Genomic DNA, 15,836 nt, shown 5'->3' on the forward strand with positions numbered 1-15,836 from the left:
ACCCTTTATAATCTAAAGTGCCCAATGAAATCAAATTCTTTCGTAGATTTGGTAAATGCCTAAAATCATATAATGTTCTCACAACACCATCAAACATTTTAATTTTGATATTCCTTATTCCAATAATTTTGCATTTAAGCAACATTTCCCATTAGAACAAAACCAAAATTTACTGACCTATAGGTGTTAAACCAATCTTTATTTGGTGTCATGTGATAAGAGCACATCGAATCTAGGATCCAAGAAGCTGTGAGGCTATAGAAACCCGAACCCCAAAAATAAAATAAAATAAATAAGAAAGAGAGAAATAAAGGAAAAAAAAAGGAAATTAGTTTGGCAAGACCAAAACTGTCGACGGTTTTATAGAGTTTGGGAAAAACCGTCGCTGGTTTCAGTCAACTAGGTGGGTTAATTGCCAAACCGTCGATGATTTTGTGAGTGCAGGGAAAAATATTGATGGTTTTCCTGTGAGTTTGCTTACTTAAGGGCTAAGCAACACATTTTAAAATATAACTCAAATATTTTTTTTTTCTCTCTCTCTCTCTCTCTCTCTCTCTCTCTCTCTGTCTTAATGTTTTTAGACTCTCTTTCTCTACTCTCACTCTCTTGTGGCTCTCTCTCTCCTATAGGCTCACCTGGAGCCTGTGCTCGGTCTCCAATCATCTTTACCTTCTTTATCGGCTTGCCAGTTTGTTTTCGATGGTGGATCGAAAAGCTAGGGTTTTTCATTTTTTCCAACGGAATTGGTTTCTTTTTCATTAACAGGTTAGGGGATTAAGTTAAGTCAGGTTTTTATAAAGTTTGAACCAATTAAATTGCTTTATATATATATACTATGATTTCAAAGGTTATTTCAAAAATCGACCGTTCAAAATGGACTTTGCAATTATAGGATATATGATACAGTATTTTGAATAATTGAATGGTGAAAAGCTTGGTTTTACTTTACAAACTAGTATACTACGAGTTACTCGGTTTTTTAATGGATTATATTCAAATACTAAAATTTTTTGGCAAGTGAATAATCTATATGGTTATTGTATAACCGAATTTGGGTATGGTTATGAAAATACTGAATTGTTTGTGAAAATACTGAAACTGCCTTTGCAAAATACTGGGATTCGATATGACGGCCGAGGGCCGGGTTTTATTTAATGATTTTAAGCTAGGTTTTATTTAACGGCCAAGGGACGAGTTTTATTAAATGGCAGGTTCTACATGAAATGAGATTTATACTACATTTTTTATTACCGAAATTGCATGATATGGTTTAAGAACCCTGAGGACCAGTTGTATTGTGAGTGTTTACAAGAACTCTTGGCAGGGGGATAACCCTAAGGACCAGTTGTATTGTGAGTTCCTGCAAGGACCATTTTTTATTACCGAAATCATTTTTCAAAACCATCTCGAGATCGAGCTTAGCAAGTTCCGAGGCGAGGGGATAGCTAGTTTTTGTGAGTGTCTATAAGAACTCAAATGTGTTTCAATTAGGTCAAATGCCTCGGATGTGTATAATGGTTGTATATACTGAGTTGATTTTTGTATTTTATTATGATCTGTAATATAGATATTTAGAGACCTTTGTGTATAAAGGTAGTTTAGAACTCTGGTAATGTATTTTGGAGAATGTATCATTTATTTTTGCAACATTTATATAATGAATATGGTATCAGGAACTCAGACGTCACTAAAGTAGCACCCCGAGCCCCATGTGGCAGGTCGGGGCATTACAGGTGGTATAAGAGCCTAGGTTTGCTAAGTTCTGCAGACTTTGATGATTTATGATTACCAGAGTATAGGTTGAGATAAGATAAGGATAGAGTGGGTAGGTTAGGTGAGTCTTGGTCTTGAAGCTTAGAGACGGTGATCCTTTGACTGTCTTCTGTGTTTTTTTTAGAATCACGATTTTAGAAAAACTATGGTAAATCCATCAATGGTTTCGTTTCTGGGTTGAGAGACTAAAACTTGGGAATTTAGGTTGGAACATTAGGTCGGGTGAGTATGTGTTTGTCCTGGGGTTGTGATTAGAGGCCGATACTTTGGTTTGACTAAGTTTATGCGAGCAACGAAGGGTATTATGGTTTGTAGGAGGTGTTGAATTTTGAGTTCAATCCCTATTTTGATGCTGACAAAGCACCAGTTTCTTATGTATGTTTTTAAGTGCTTGAACAGGTTTACTATTCAACACACACATAAAGCAAAAGGGAAGTGGAAGCCAAAAGACTTAAAGCTTACTTCAAGTGGCACATTCCATGGAGTGAAGAGTAAAAGAAGAAGACATTTTTTTTAATTGTATTGCATTTAATTTTTTATATCTCTAGTCTGTAATAATGCATGCATCTGCATGATATGTTTGAATGCTCAGAACAACCGTAGATAGACCCTAAGGACCAACATATTTCACCAAAAACCTTTTTCTAAAAAGATTAAAATCATACAAAGTTTTTGGAATAACTTTAGGGTTAAAATTGAGGCAAAAACAAAGCCTTCGTTCCATTGACGCAAGATTTTTTAGGCAAAATATTTATTGTTAATCCCCTCGATCGACCAAACCAAACCAATAATAACTAGCTTGGCCGACTCAACCACTGTTTGCCCAAGAGTCAAAAGTTTGACTTGCCTGGTTGACCAAACTTGTAACATTGTAATTTCCACGGTCAACCGAACCATTTGAAAGTCAACATTTTGACTTTGGACGGTTGATCGTTCTATTTTGAACGTATTTTCCTCGGTCGACCAAACTAACACATGTCTGACGTCTAGCTACTTGGTTGACCGAACCTTGTAGTTCATTTTTGCCCCGATCGACCGAACCTAGAGGAATGGTCAACCGAACCTTGCCTTGGTCAACCAAACCTATGAAGGGTTCAAAATCCCTGATATGGTCGACCGAACTTGCAGTTCAAATTATCCACGATCGACCAAACTTTCATGCACCTTATTATATTGAATATGATATGATATGGATGAATCAGTGTAAATGTCTAATTTAGCCAAAATATTTTTAAAACCCAATTCACCCCCCTCTTGGGCTTACACCAAATCCAACAGGAGGCAAACCGCCGACGGTTTCCTAGGAGGAATATAAAACCGTCGCCGATTTTCTTCAAAAAAGGCCTCTTTAATTCAGGTTTTCTATTGACGATTTTGGGACCCTCTAGAAAAACCGTCGATGGTTTTGTGAAAGGATTGTGTAAATGATTCTTCTTAACTACAAACTCATATGTTATATTAGTTCTTCATTCAATACTTGCATCAAATATGATAAATATGGAATTTCTAAGTCGGTTTTTATCCTATCTTCAGGATGGAATCCAGGGGAAAGGACATTGTTGCTGGAGGGGATAATCGTGTGGAGACTTTCTGTGAGGATGATGTTAATGCCTCGGCAGTGCTACGAAGTATAGCGCGGAAGGTTAGGAAGGAGAACCAGAGGGACTCTAGAGAGTAGGATCAGCCACAGGTTGATCAGGGTTGCACTTTCTAGCAGTTTACTCAAATGAATCCATCGGCATTGTAGGAGGAGCAAACCCAATCGCAGCTAAAGATTCGATTCAAGAAAAAGAGGAACTACTTGGTGTGTTGTTGTGTTGTTTAACTCAAGTGCGACGCACTTTTTCGTGTCTCAGAGATTATTTAAATTGTATGAGGTAGAGACACAGTTGTCAGATGTTGAGTTAGGTGTGGTCACGCCGACGTGGTCATTTGTTGTGTGTAGTAAGGTAATCAGGCCCAGTGGAGATTCAGCGGAGAAGGCTGCCTACTAGCTTTTTTTTTTTTTTTGACATGCATACGTTTGATGTCATTTTGGGGATGGATTGGCTAGCATCCAGCTATGCGAGCATTGATTGCCACAGGAAGGAGGTAGTGTTCAGACCTCTAGGGGAGTAAGAGTTTAAATTCATCGGGTCATGTGTGTGCTCTGCACCACAGATCCTTTCAACAATTGAGAAAAAGAGGTTACTTCTGGAGGGTGGCCAGGGGTATCTTGCATTTGTAAAAGAAGCACTGAAGGAAAGACTTAAGTTGGAGGATATCCTAATGATAAGGGAGTTCTCAGATGTTTCTCTAGAGGATTTAGTGGGATTACCTACTGATCGCGAGGTGGAGTTTGTCATTGAATTAAATCTAGAGACAGCACCCATTTCTAAGGCTCCGTACAGAATGACTCTGAATGAATTAAAGGAACTAAAGGAGCAGTTGTAGGAACTACTTGACAAGGGGTTTATCAAACCGAGTGTATCACCCTGGGGAGCGCCGATGTTATTTGTAAAGAAGAAGAATGGGTCAATGAGGATGTGCATCGACTAATGAGAAATTAATAAGATGACAATAAAGAACAAGTACCCATTACCTCACATTGACGATCTGTTTGACCAGGTAAAGGGCACACAGGTTTTCTCCAAAATCGATCTACGATCTAGGTATCATCAAGTGAAGGTGAAATCAAATGATGTACCAAAGACAACTTTCCATACTAGGTATGGCCATTATGAATCTTTTGTTATACCGTTCGATTTGACAAATCCTTCTGCTGCATTCATGGACTTGATGAACAAGGTGTTCCATGAGTACTTAGATCAATTCGTGGTGGTGTTCATTGACAACATCTTGGTTTATTCCAGGAGGCCTGCAGAGCATGAAGTTTTTTTTAGACTGGTACTTCAGGTACTTAGGAAAAAGAAACTACTTGCTAAATTTAAGAAATACGTGTTTTAGCTAGAACAAGTTGCATTTTTGGGACATGCAGTGTCCAGGGAGGAAATTTCAGTGGACACGAGCAAAGTAGAGGCGGTAGTTGATTGGGCAAGACCAAAGAATGTGCATGAGGTTAGAAGTTTCTTGGGTCTGGCAGGATACTATCATCGGTTTGTTAAGGGGTTTTCGAGGCTATAAGATCCTCTAATGCAGCTTACGAGAAAGAACATGAAGTTGAGGGGACTGGTGAGTATAAGTAGAGTTTTCAGGAATTGAAGCAACGACTAGTCACAGCCCTAGTGCTGACCATTCCATCAAAAGATGGTGGATTTGTGATCTACAGTGACACATCGTAGAAAGGACTCGGGTGTGTCTTAATGTAGCAAGGAAAGGTTATTGCGTACGCTTCTCGCCAACTTAAGGAGTATGAGAAGAATTATCCAACACACGACATGAAATTGGCAGCAGTAGTTTATGCGTTAAAGATTTGGAGGCACTACCTATATGGTAAAAAGTGTGAGATTTTTACTGATCATAAGAGCCTTAAAAATACTTTTTCACTCAGAAGGAATTGAACATGAGGCAGCGGAGATGGCTTGAACTGATTAAGGACTACAATTGTACCATTAGTTACCACCTAGGAAAGGCTAATGTGGTAGTTAATGCTTTGAGTTGGAAGTCGGTGGGTGCATCAGTTTCAGCGATTTTTGTATAGCATCAGATCAGGATGGACCTAGAAAGGTTGGGTATAGAGTTAGTAGAAGGGAATTCACAGGTGTTCATTGCTATTCTGATCATTTAACCAACCTTATAGAAGAAAATTAAAGCTGCTCAGATGAAAGATGTGGAGTTGATGAAAATTGTGGAGAAAGTACGAAGTGAGCAATAACTAGACTTCAATGTTTTTGAGGATGGAGTTCTCAAATTTCATGCCAGATTGTGTGTACCTAATGACGTGAAGATTAAAAAGACGATTCTGGAGGAGGCTCATCGCTCTCTTTATACTGTTCATTTGAGAAGCATGAAGTTGAATAGAGATCTGCGAGACTTGTTCTGGTGGAGTAACATGAAAAAAGAGATTGCTAGATTTGTATAACAGTGTCTAACGTGTCAGCAGGTAAAAGTAGAGAACAAAAGTCCAGCGGGACCACTGCAACCACTTGATATCCCTAAGCAGAAGTGGGAGCACATCTTGATGGACTTCGTATCGAGGTTGCCTTCAGCGGTGCATGGACAAAATGTCATCTGGGTAATATTGGACCCACTGACGAAGACTACGCACTTTGGTCCAATCAGAGTCAGTTATTCTATGAATAAGCTGACAAAGCTTTATGTGTAGCAGATTGTACGACTTCATTGCATCCCAGTTTCCATCATTTTAGATTGAGATCCACGATTCACCTCACATTTTTGGAAGAGTCTTTAAAACTCTTTGACACATTGAATGAAAAGGGTCTTAAAACTCTATATTGAAGCATTAAGGGTAGGAAAAAATAATTACATAATATGCTCAATACAATTCAACACTGTTAGTCCTCACCTTATTAATTGAAGTAAGAGCAAGTACACATTCTGTATTGGGCTGGTCTATATTCACATAATTTTCATTGCAACTCCTTTTCCATGCTTGAAAAAGAACATCATCTACTAAAAATTGTGCAAACAATTTTGAGTACATGATGAATCATTACTTAGTACATAACAATATTTAAAGTATATAACCAAAATCCTAATTTTTCTTAAATTTAGTTTAGATAAAACATGACACAAATAGATTTGTTGGTACTTGATAGAAAGGAATATTGAAATTACCTCATAAAGCTCATCTGATATAAGTGCCATCTAATGAGCAAACACTATTTTAGAATTTTGATCAATAACTGAATCTGTATAAGGGCTTCCCACTAGATATCCCTACAACAAATTGAAGGAGCATTTACTGTTAGCTAAAAAACAACATTGCATTGATAAGATGGAATAACATAATGTTAGATAATATATATATTTAGTAGGGGCATTTTAGTCTATGTACATATAATATTAGGTTTATGTTTATTTCTATTATGTACTCTCTTTGTTTTGCAGCTCTGCATTATTTGAATTCTGACTGGCCTGCGCGCAACCTCTGTGTGTGTGTGTGCGTGTGTAATTGAACCATTGCATGGAAGTATAAATCTTAACATGGTATCAGAGCAGCCGATCCTCTTCGTGTATATTCGCTGCTATGGTCGTTCAAGGTTCTTCCTCCCCTGAAGTCGTCGTTTGCCGTTGTCAATCCTCTTCGTGTATATTTGCTGCTACGGTTGTCGTCATTGTCTTTGTTCAGCGTTCCTTCTGCAGTTGCCATCGTCGTTCGGAATTGCAGTCGCCATTGTCGTTCAGAACTATTTATCCCTATGATTTCATGCTAAGTTGCTGCTGATCCTCAGAGCCTTTCCTCCGGTTGATTTCACGCATGCAGGCACTGGAAAGGCAACTTGCAAATCAAGAGCTTCATGCTCAACTGGTATTTTAGAATTTCACGAAGGGCAACAGTTCCGAGACTTCTTCACTGAACTGGTGGTAGGCAACGTCGTGCTATGGCCGCTGCCGGTGGCGAACCGTCATTCCCGTGCTGTCTTGCAAATTGAATTGTGACTTTTTGATTTGTATGTTTGGCGGGGTTATGACAGCTAAAACAACTTGATAAAATTTTGTGATTTGAATTTGTTGCGAGATTTTGAAGGGCTTTGAGAAAACAGGATCTATATATTTCTTGTGAAATTAATTTGAAGGGAACTTTAATATGTGTCTTTTCTAGTTTGATATGTGAGAGTCAAATAATCCTGCAAAATATAAAGTGTTTGCATTGCCGGCTATTTCTGAACTTATTAATTATTCTATTTTCTGGAAAATTGAGCAATTGGGAGTTTTTTTTTTTGGATTACGCACCGGGTATCCACGCGTCCGTTTTACGGTCCACGTGACTAATCCTGCGCTCCTTGAAGTTGACCCCACAACTCCAAAGGGAGGGTAAATTTAGGAGTCCAGGGGCGGAAATGAGCCCGGGAGGATTTGAACACCTAATCTCATGAAAGGCACTCCCGCAACCCGCACTACTACCTGAACCACACCCTGGGGGTTGCAATTGGGAGTTCTTTGATATTGAAGATGGTTGTTGATTTAGTTGTCTTATATAAACTATCTTCCAATAGTCAAAATCAACGTCAGATAGTTGTCATTGATGAGTGTAGTTATTGCAAGCAGAAGAGTCATTGGAAGGCACAATGTCCATTATCATTAAGGGACAAAAACAGACTTTGAAGGTTAGGCATTATCACACTGCAACCACTACATCATCAGAAGAGTCCTCTCCCACCGTGCCTACACTATCTCTTATCGTAGAGTAGTTGCAGAAGCTTCTTTCAATATCAAAGCCTAATGTCTTATCTGTTTCTCCCTCCATAGGTTTGTCCTCCTCATCCACTTTAGGTATATCTCCGTCTACTTGGGTTTTTGATTAGGTGCTACTCATCATATGTCAAATAACATTTCTCTCTATTTACATCAATATCTTCTACCTTGACACCTTCATCTTTTTTGGCTACCAATGGTACCCAGTGCCATTGGCACCATTGGTAGGTACTGGTTCCATCATTTCATCTTATTTGTGTCTTTCTGATATTTATTATATTCCTCAACTCTCATTGAATTTGATTTCTATTAATCAATTATGTGATTCTAGATGTTGTGTTTCTTTTACTCCCACCTTATACTTTGTGCGGGATCCACATTCTAAGAAGCTGATTGGGATAGGTTGTAGGAAGGGGGGATTATATGTGTTAGACGACCTTCGGGTCAAAGAATTTGCTGGTTCTAGTGTTGACTTGTATTCTTTTCGTTTGAGTTCCAATTCTTCTACTTTTTATTTATGGCATTCATGTCTTGGACATGTTTCAAGTTCTTGACTACGATTTTTGGCTTCTACAGGTGTCTTAGGAAATAATCTTCTGATGACCTTTCTGATTGTAGTGGTTGTAAGCTTACAAAATTCTCTGCTTTGCCATTTAATAAAAGTACATCTGTGTCTGTTGGACCCTTTGAGTTAATCCATTCTGATGTTTGGGGATCAGCTCCTACTGCCTCAAAGGGAGGGTCCTGATATTATGTTTCTTTCATTGATGATTATACTCATTTTACTTGGATATATCTTATGAAAAAATTTTCTGATTTCATTAGCTGCTATAAAATGTTTCGGCCTTGGTTCAAACACAACATTCAACTGTCATTAAGTGTTTCAGGTGTGATTTGGGCAGGGAATTTAATTCTACTGAGTTTTCCGCCCTACTCACCTCTGATGGCACCATACATCAATCATCGTGCACAGAAACTCCTAAGCAAAATGGTGTGGTTGAAAGAAAACATCGGCACATCATTGAGACAACTCGAACCATTCTCATTTCTGGTAATGTTCCCAAAGTTTTCTGGGGAGAAGCAGTTCTCACTGCCACATACTTGATTAATAGAATTCCTAATGCTAATAATTTGGGAGTCTCTTTTTATGAGAAATTGCATGACAAGGCTCCAGAGTATTTTCATTTGAGAGTATTTGGTTGCACATGCTTTGTCCATCGTCCTTATACTGAATGCTCTAAGTTATATGCACGATTCTCTATGTGTGTGTTTCTTGGTGATGGTGATGGACAAAAAGGATATCATTGTTGTGATCTAGTAATACAAAAACTTTATTTTTCTCATCATGTCACCTTTCTTGAACACATTCCTTTCTTCTCTATTCCAACAAGCTCTAGCATCTTAAATGAGTATGACCTTGTAAATATTGATCCATTTACTTGTGATGTTGATTTAGATTCTTCCCTAGTTGATCCTATTTCTTCTCCTTGTCCTTCATTTTCTTCTGTAGGTACAAATCCCCCATCCTCCTTGGCGGACTCCTCTTCATCTTCCAATCATGTGGACCCTACATCTTCTCGTTATCCAACGCGACTGTGTAAGCCCTCTTCTCATCTTGATTCACATGTTCTTGCATCTAATTCTTGTTATTCTTCTAATTTTGCTACTTTTTTAGTTTTTCTTCATTCCCATTGTGAACCTACTTCCTATAAGGAGGCAGCTCTTGACCCTCTTTGGTAATAGGATATGAATGAAGAACTTGCTAGTTTGTGTAAGATCGGCATGTGGGAGTTGGTACCTCTACCTCCTAATAAAACGGTAGTGGGATGTCATTGGGTCTACAAGATCAAAACTAAGTTTGATGGTTCTGTTGAAAGATATAAGGCCCGTTTGGTTACAAAAGGGTTTACTCAAAAAGTTGGTTTTGATTATAAGGAGACATTTGCACCGGCTACTAAGATGACATCTGTACGTACTTTGATTGCAGCAGCTTCTATTACCAGTGGAACCTCTCACAGTTAGATGTTAAGAATGTCTTCCTAAATAGGGATCTCAAAGAAGAAGTTTATATGTCTCCACTCCCTGGTGTTTCCCATCGTCCATGGGAGGTTTGTATACTGAGAAAAGCTTTGTATGGTCTTAAACAAGGTCCCAAGGCTTGGTACGCTTGAGAAGTTCTCTGAAGTACTTTGTTCTTTTGACTTCCGCTCAAGCGATCATGATTCTGCCTTGTTTACTCATTATACATCAGTTGGGCGTATTATTCTCCTTCTTTATGTAGATGATATGATTTTAACTGGCGATTATACAAATGGGATTGCAGAATTAAAATCAAAGCTGCACCACCACTTATAAATGAAAGATTATTTGGGACCCCTAAGATACTTCCTTGGCATTGAGGTAGCCGATTCTTCTAAGGGTTATCTCCTCTCTCAATCTAAATATGCAACTGATGTCATTAAAAAAGCTTGTCTTACACATATTCAAACTGTAGAAACTTCTCTTGAACTCAATGTTCATTATACCTCTTTTGACGGGGTTCCATTGGTGGATCCAACTTTATACCATACTATTGTTGGCAATTTCGTTTATCTCTCCATTACTCGACTTGATATTACATATGCAGTTCATATTGTGAGTTAGTTTGTCTCCTCTACCACTACAATCCATTGGGCTGTTGTTCTCCGTATCTTACGTTATATCAGAGGGACATTGTATCATAGTATATTACTTCCTTCTACATCTACTTTGGAAATTCGTTCTTATTCTGATGCTAATTGGGCTGGAGATCCTACAAACCGCAAGTCTACAACTAGTTTCTGTATTTTTCTTGGTATCTCTTTTATTTCCTGGAAAAACAAGAAGCAATTTGTAGTTTCTCATTCTTCTACTGAGTCTGAGTATTGTGCCATGCCTTCAACTACTGCTGAAATAGTTTAGTTCCATTGGCTACTTGCTGACATGGGTGTCTTACTTGCTAAACCAACTCCTATGTATTGTGATAATACCAATACTATTCAGATTGCTCATAACTCTGTCTTTCATGAGCGCACTAAGCATATTGAAATTGATTGTCATCTCACACGTCATCATATTTCCTTGGGTACCATCTCTCTCCCATTCATTTCCTCTACTATGCAGTTGGTTGACTTCTTCACAAAGTCTCACATTATTAATCGTTTCCAATTTCTACTCAACAAACACTCGATGCTTCTCGGTGCTCCATCATGAGTTTGAAGGGGGATGTTAGATAATATATATATATATATATATATATATATTTAGTAGGGGCATTTCAGTCTATGTACATATAATATTAGTTTTAGGTTTATTTCTATTGTGTACTCTCTTTGTTTTGCAGCTCTGCATTATTTGAATTTTGGCTGGCCTGCGCGTAGCCTCTTCCCCCTCTGCCTCTCTCTCTCTCTCTCTCTCTCTCTCTGTGTAATTGAACCATTGCATGGAAGTATAAATCTTAACATATAAAACTTAATACAAATAAAGTGCTTCCATTTTTATAATTTTAATTTCACACCTTGAGATTCATTCGAGGTTGGAGTCCAGCTTCAATACCTGAAAGTGCATATACCAAAGCTTGAGTTCACTAACACACTGTTAGCTTTGGGGAATTCTCAAGAGGGTGGGGGGGGGGTGAATTAGTATTTTAAAAATTTATCTCCTAGGTTAAACTATCCAGCAGCAGTATATACACAACCTAGGGTTTGTCTAAGCAATTTCAAATGCTCAAATAAATATAACGTGTGGAAATTAAATCATGCACAGTATTCATAATATAACATACACATGCAGTAAATAAATCACGAAAAATAAAATGCACACACGATATGTTATCAGGGTTCGGCCAACTGTGCCTATGTCCCCGCCTCTAACTTGTAAGCTCGAGGATTCCACTAATGCTCACTTAATAGTTGGAGCGGCACCGATTACAACCAGGTTAATTAGCAGGGCTTACCTCAACCTACACCTTACCAGGGTGGTGCACCTAACTTTCCTAACCGGGTCTAAGCCAATTTAGGAATATTCAATAGGGCTAGTCTCCCTCTTCAAACCCACGCTTGGAATACAACAAATATAAATTTACGTACATGAAAATGCTTCTTACACTAAGCAAATATATACCACTACGCACTATATAATCAATGCACCTCAATGATGTATAAACTATAAGCTCGGTGCTCTATGTGTGCAATCAAAATTCATAATAATGACTTTATCTAATCAAGCACAAGAGTGTATCAATAAGTTAATTTTGAAACTATAAACCAAAGTATATCTCAATCACAAATTAGGGTTTCAAAGATTTCCAACAATAGTAATCAAAATATCTCTAAAAATATTTTCTCAAGAATCTAGCACAAAGAGATATTTGAAATATAGGCTTGTCAAAAATAATTTTATCACAATCAAAATACAAGCCTTGGAGTCTTGCAAAGCAAATGCCAAGACTCAAAGTTTCAAAGTTTTCCCCACACAATGAAATTATTAAATAAACCGGGGGGAAAAACTATAAGCTAAAATTCTCAATAAAAATCAATCAACCAATAAATCAAAGAGAGTTTTTAGCAAGTAAGAATATTGTAGAATCACTCAAGAATACTCTCACATAATAAGATTTTTCAAATAAATGAGAAAAGGATGAGTATTTGGCTTAGTATGGGAAGATAGAGCTCTCAAAATTTGAAAGGAAATTTCCCTAATCTAAATCCCTAATCATATTTTAATTTTTACAAATGATCACATATATATAGCCTTACTCAAAAATATAACCATTAGGACACAAAGGGTATTATTAAATTTGTTTAATGAATTTTAAAACCGTTTATCCTTAATTAACTGCAATTACCCACGATAAAAATTGTGCAACCCGAGAGTTTCGGTCGACTGAGCACAAGGTTCGGTCGCCCGAACAAACACAATGGAAAAAGCGAGTTTTCCATGTTTGAGGTGCCCAAATTTATATTCGGGTGGCTGAACCAGGTGATTCTCCAAAATGTCTGAGATTCGGGTGCTCGGTCTTGAGTTCGGTAGCCTGAACTTGTCGATTCGGTCACCCAAGGCATATTTGAACATGGGAGTTCGGGCTGCTGAGTTGTTGGAAAAAGTCACAATTTATGTTCGGTCACCCGAGGACGATATAGTCATTTTGGTTCGGTCACTAGAAATTAAGTCAATCCTTTGACTTTCCAATAGTTCGGTCGACCGAGGTGGTTTGAACACCCAAGTTTGGTCGCCCAACCTCTCACAAATTTGACCTATTAAGTCCAATTTTGCTTCAGTTAATTCCCTTGATGTGTTAAGTGATTTTGGGGACATCTTATGTGTAAGTGCAAGGACCTAAGCTCTTTTATAAGGTTTTAGGCATTTTAACTTAACCTAAAAAATATGGCGTCAGTCAACCGAAGGTCGACCAAAGTCTTGTCTAAGGTCATTTGGATTTCAAGGATGTGTACAGACCTAGGGTTGTTCTAAGGTCTTTGAGATTGTAGTTCCTACATGCATGATATGCAGATTATTACAAACATTTCCTATTTAGCTATTACAGATCCAAAATGAACATAATATAAATTACAATGAAAGAATCTTTAGGGTCTTTATTCTTCAAGTCTTCGTATGACATCAACTGATCTTACTAATATGAACCTACACACAAACTTAACAACCATTAAATATTAGAGTATTTGTCATTATCAAAACTAAAAATGACCCATAGGATCAACACACAAAAAAAAAAAAACTAAATTACAGTGAAAAAACTCATGTTATCGTACTTATTTCTTGTTATAGAAATAAGTTACCTTCAACAACTAATTTAGTTACTAATGGAACAGTTATGCCGGAGTAAGAATCACCTTTTATGAAGAGTTGAAGTGGGAGATATTGTGGGTTTTCTTCTAACCACTGCATCAAAAAGCGAGAAGGAAAAAAAATTCAATGAAAGTAAACCTTCTTTGATGTTTTTCCGTAATAAACATGTAGGACCAAGAGAACTATGCTGTGCTTGTTGATGGGCATTCGTTAATCAAACTATTTTGTTGGAATCTATTATATACATGTGCTCTTCTATACATTAAAGCTAGTACCATGTACAATAAGCAGCAATATGCAAAAGAGTACAACCTTTGAATATCTGACAAATTTAGGAGAACTTGCCTTCCTCTCTACCTCTCTCACCACTTAAATGCCAATATTTTATGTCAAATGTTTGTTGCGATGTCCATGCGCACATGTGTTACGAGGTGGCGAAATAAAAATGTGGTTTAAATTTTTCGAGAAAAATTGGAATGGAATTACCACTAACCTTTTAGTGTGATTAGAATACTTAATTGTTACACGGTTAAGAGTAGAATGGGTCTGTGTTACCAAAACCGAGATCGCCTTGTATCCCTTTTTGAAATCATAGGGATAAAAATCAAAAATAATCATAATACTAAAATTATAATAATAATAATAAGTTAATATAAATACTAAAAATACCGCAATTGGATATGCGAATGGAATAATAAAAAGGACGATAGTAACTAACAATAGTACTGATAATAATAATAATAATAATAATAATAAATAAATAAATAAATAATAACGATACTAATAATAAAAAACGCAATAATGGTAATAATAAATAATGATAATAGTAGTAATATTAATAGTAACAATATTATTAATAATAGTAATAAAGGTAATATACAATATAATAGTTACCTTTAATATTAACACACAATTAAGGATATGCACAACACAAACATATGGAAGCAATTACCAAGATTAAGGAAAAAATTCAAACTTATGATCGCAACATGGAAACTGATTAACTCTAAATTTAGTGAGTAATTGTACAAAGGTAAGCAAACAGTGAAGTTATGGAAATAATCTAAAGCTAATACCAATATATGAATATTCAATATGACCACTAAACGGAAAATTATCGAATCGAAAATTGGTGTAGAACCCTAAAATTAATATGTTACACATGAAATAAACACTAAATATGAATAATAATAACCCTACATGTGAACATTAATTATGACAAAAACCCTAAATAGCCCTAAACATATGGAGATCAAACAAAGACGCCCTTAAGTAAATAATTACAACAATTATTCTAACTACGTAGTAAACATGCAATAATAATATTAACAATTCAACGAGTAAAACAAAATTAGACTTTAAATATCCAAACAAATTCCAACTATAAAAATTCCACAATAAAGAAAACTAACTTATATAAATAATACAACCAAAACCTACCTTGAATACTAAATATTAAAATAACTATGAAAACCATAGAAACCTATATACCTACATATACAAAAAGAAACAACCCAGACATTAGAACAAATAAAAACCAATAAAAAAGAAAAGGAAAGGAAATACATGTGGATGTGTGTGTGTGTGTGTGTGTGTGTTCATTTACTGTGTACACTACAAAAAATAAGGTTATTAGTGATGGATCAAAACCGTCGCTAATACTCACAAAACTGTCACAAATAGTATTAGTGATGGTTTTGTGAGTATCAGTGACAATTTTGAATTAGTCGCTATATCTGTCGTTACTAATACTTATTAGTGACGAATTTTTCAAACTGTCACTAATAATAGAATATTAGTGACGGATTAAAACCGTCACTAAAAACCCAAACCCACCACTATAAATTCTACACCGGTTCGATAAAAAATTGTCACTAAAGCCATAGTATTAGTGACGGTTTTGAATTCATCACTAATGC

Source organism: Malania oleifera, chromosome 9 (assembly GCF_029873635.1).
Source record: "Malania oleifera isolate guangnan ecotype guangnan chromosome 9, ASM2987363v1, whole genome shotgun sequence".
Taxonomy (NCBI): Eukaryota; Viridiplantae; Streptophyta; class Magnoliopsida; order Santalales; family Ximeniaceae; genus Malania; species Malania oleifera.